General features: G+C 42.4%; 1 protein-coding gene across 7 annotated transcripts in view; it reads left to right on the forward strand.

Moving 5' to 3' along the window:
* LOC117169747 (ARF GTPase-activating protein GIT1) overlaps positions 1-4,339 on the forward strand; it is a 217,037-nt gene that overhangs the window by 82,132 nt on the left and 130,566 nt on the right. The window lies entirely within an intron of this gene.

Here is a 4,339-nt window from a genome sequence, read left to right on the forward strand (position 1 = left end):
TATTTATATAATTTATATTTTATACATGGAATAACATAACCTCAAAATATACGCATATCAAGAGGCGCGCGATCTATTCAAATCATGAAAATCGTCAGCATCGAAATCTGGAAATGTTAAAATACCAATCTCCTGAATTTATTTCAAAGCAGTTAGCAGATAGATATATAAATAGAATCGCCGAAGTGCTCCGGCCGCCAATCGTGCACCTTCGAGTTTTCAAATTCAGAAGAGGAGAAATGGGTTGCTTGCGCAACTCAGTCATTTACAGCGTCTCCTACTATATTCACACGGACATAGCCCTGTCATAGTATTGGACCACATCTCGTTTCAGATGTGGGATCACTGCGCAGGGATGCTTTTTAGGCCATTAGCGAGTGAAAGCTTGGCACCTCCAAGAGTGCAGATAATAAGGACGATTAGTTTAACAATATTTCGGGTACAATCGTTGCAACTCCCTTATAAGGTCTCGATACCACTCTTTCTTTTCATTCTCCTTGGCTATGATATTTTTGTTAGCTGTTGCCGAAAATTCGATAACGAACATGGTTCACTTCTCGAAGTCAATAAGAACCATGTCAGGCCTCGAGTGAGCTACAGAAACAATTAACGAAAATATAAGATTCCAGTATATGCGGCACTTCTCATTCTCGACAATTGACTCGATTTCCCTAGGAGCATTTAGAGGAGCAAGGTTAATGCCGTAAGAGTGACAGAGATGGTAATAAAGTACTTTTAGTGCCGCATTGTGCCTTTGAATGTAGGTTGTTCCCGCGTGAGCTGGACAACTAGATAGTATGTGAGCTAAATGCTCGGGGGGTGCATGGCACGCCCTGCAGCTAACATCAGGAATGTCTTGGCTCAAAATGTGGCGACGGTATGTTAAGGTGGAAATGACACCGTCTTGGCATGCCAAAATGAAACCCTCCGTATCAGACTTCATTCCGGGCGATTTAAGGAAAGCAAACGTTAGCTCATAAGATATTGACTGATCCTTCACATTTCTGTGGAAGATACCGTGCATCCTCTTATCGAGGAGCTGCTCACGAAAGTTATTCTCTTGTGCTTTCTTAATCCGCCGACAGTTCGGAAGACCAAATCTGCTGGATGAGACGTTTGTATCTGCTTCGAAGAGTATCCTTTGTAGATGTCACATCCTGAATGCGGCTTTGTGGCACGCCCATGTATGTATAAGTCTTTCCAGCGCAAAGGTGTCGTATAGCGCTTCTATCAAAGAGCTGTGGATCTTCAGGGATGCCATTAAGTTTTCCTCGCCTCAAATAAACCTTGGCGCATTTGTGTAACCCAAATTCCATTCCAATTTCCGTAGTATATCGTTCGACAATCCCTAGAGCTAGATGTAGTTGCTCTTTGTTTTTAGCATAGATCTTAAGATCGTCCATGTAAAATACATGAGTGATCTTGTACTTTTGATCTGCAGGTTTGCCGCACAAGTACCCGTCGGAATGGCGAAGTGCTAGAGATAGTGGCATTAATGTAAGGCAAAAGAGGAGTGGGCTCATGGTGTCGCCCTGAAAGACACCTCTCTGAAAGGTGACCTTGTTGGTTGTCACAAGATTTTTTCCAGATGAGATAGTAAATCTGGTTTTCCAAAGCGGCATCAATCTCTCTATGCACCTAACTATTTGCCGATGAACCTTTAAGATTTTCAAAAGACAGATGATAAGTCTATGGGAGGTCGAATCGGAAGCTTTCCGATAACCAATCCAGGCCATCGATAGGTCACGGTATTGTGGCCATCGATAGGTCACAATACTATCATTTAGGATAGCTGTGAATATCTTATACAGTGTGTTCAGACAACTGATTGGCCTGTAATTTTTCGGGTCAGCTAAGTTGCCTATTTGCGGCAGGAGTATTGTGCGCTCTTCCACCAACCACTCCGGAATCGGCTCTTCAGATTTTAAATATGAGGTGAAAATACGGGCCAAATGCTGATGGGTTGAAGCAAACTTCTTTCACCAGAAGGTTTTGATACAATCTGGTCTTGGTGCGGAATAGTTCTTTATCCCTCTTAAAAATTTTTTTCACCTCCTCGGTAGTAATGGGTGGACATTCTTTATCAGATGTTATGAGGGCATCACATAGCTCCTTGAAGCTATTTATATTTTCTAAGCCTTCGTACAGTCTATGGTGTACTTCGTAGACTTCTCTCCAAAATACTTCGACCTCCTCTGGTTTGGGCGGGTGTTCGACAGTACCTGGAGGGTCTTGGAAGAGTCGAGATGGGTCAGAGAGAAACTGTTGATTTTCTCTGACTTTCCTCTCCCTCCGCGCTAGACTTCTCTTAGCGTCAGATAGTATCCGTATTATCTCAACAATATACTGCCTGATGGTCAGCAGCTTTGACTTGTTAAGTGTGTGATAACGGGTCCGGAGTTCGCTTGCGAACTTTCGAACCTTGGCGGTGAAATTCCTGCCAGATGTAATGTAGTCAATCACACACTGAATGCGGGACGCGTACTGTCTTGCCTAGCCTATCTTTGTGGCAAGTTGATGCGTTCGTCTTTTGGTCTTATGATCAACCGTTGGTTTTGTTTTACGGTTCGCATCGGTCAAAGCTCTCGCTGCATTATACACACAATAATTGATTAGTCAGAGGTCGGATTCTCCGGAAAAATGTCCACGATGCTCATCATCCATTTCAGCCAGATCTTTAGGCTGGAGAGAAACCTTGGTGTTGATGTTTCTCCGGGTCATAAAGTATCGCTCTTTCCCTATTGGATGCCTGCCTGCGGTTGGCCTTAGTGTCGCCTCTCTTTCTCTGTTGCCGGCTTGTTCTAGCTGCGGTAGAGTAGGCGTTCCGCTTACATAGCCCCTTTTTCGGAGTAGTTCACCATGATTTCGCAGACGTTGCTGCCGAAAGTTCGATGGCTCCGGGTGTTTCTCGCACCACAGAGCATGCAGCCGTGCCATGTAACCCCGTTCAGGGGCCACACTCGCATCGTAGCACTCTGGCAATTGGTGATTCAGTTGCTCTGTCCACCTAAAGGTCGTGAGGTCACGCCGAACCATCGCATTGAATCCATTTTCATTGGCTCCCCCAGCTCTAGAGTGGTCGGAATTGTTGGCCGATCCATTGTCGGGAGCCTTGCGCATTCGGTTGTTTTGAACCGCACTTACTACAACTATGTTTGGTGTTGTCATTGTTGTTCCCACGAGAAGCTAGGGAAAGGGTTTCGTCCATCCTTGTAGAGGCCCGCATGCAAGGATAAGGCTGCGTACTCTGAGAGGTTGCCCGATATCCCAGATTCACCGTTCTAGACACCTCACCCAGGTGCCATTCATCTTTCTGCACGGTTTTCACACCTCCGCTTGGGTGTTAATTCCTTCGGGCTAACCCGTGGACAGCTATCCGCGACTGCCTATTTATTTTTGTAACCATATTCAGCAGAAACACTTGGTACAGGGACCTTCTATCCGCAACCCGAGGACGCGTTCGGTGGCCTTGTCAAAGGCCCTTCGGTTTGACTCTAGAAGAATCAAAACCGAACCAAAAACTAAAAAAAACTAATCGCCAATTATTTATAATACATGAAATAATATTGATTCATTATTTATGAATAAATAATTGTTTTATTTATTTTTATTCATTTATTACCTTAAGTCAGATATAATTAGAAGTTAGAACTCTGGTTTGCAAATGGTAAAATAAATCTTATGTCAAAACTAGTCAGAACGATTAAAATGAGAATCTTAGATCAAAATGGTATGCCGAATTTCGTCTAAACATTTTTCAAATCAATTTTATTGATATATTATTACTTTTCATGATCGTTTATCGTTTTTAAATCATTAAAAAAAATTGATCTTGTTTTACTGGTCAAACTTTTTCTATTTATACATTTTTATCGCAGGTCTTAGCAATGAGGAAATAAGTAGACGTAGAAATAATTATAGACGCGAAAACAGGATACTTAAACGATTAGTTAAAGAAAGTAAAGATGCAATTAGAGCAGCAGAAGAGATAAAAACACAAAACGACTTTGAAGGAAGCAGGAAACTACTTTATAAAAAAATGAAAGGAAACAAAAGTACAGAAATTGTTAACATAAGAAATAGTAGGGGGGAAATGGTATATGATGCAGATGGAATACTAGAGGCTTTCAGAGACTTTTTTAGGAGACAATTCGGAGATGAAGCTATAGGACACCGCAGCTGCGATGTTGAACACGATGCGTTGGAAAACTCAATTGAAAAAGTCTGTGTCACTGAAGTTAGGGATATAATTAAGAACTTGAAAAACGGTAAGGCTGCTGGGGTAGACGGTATTAACGCTGAAATGCTTAAACACGGTGGCGAGTACATATCACATAGA

Source organism: Belonocnema kinseyi, chromosome 1, assembly GCF_010883055.1.
Source record: "Belonocnema kinseyi isolate 2016_QV_RU_SX_M_011 chromosome 1, B_treatae_v1, whole genome shotgun sequence".
Lineage (NCBI taxonomy): Eukaryota > Metazoa > Arthropoda > Insecta > Hymenoptera > Cynipidae > Belonocnema > Belonocnema kinseyi.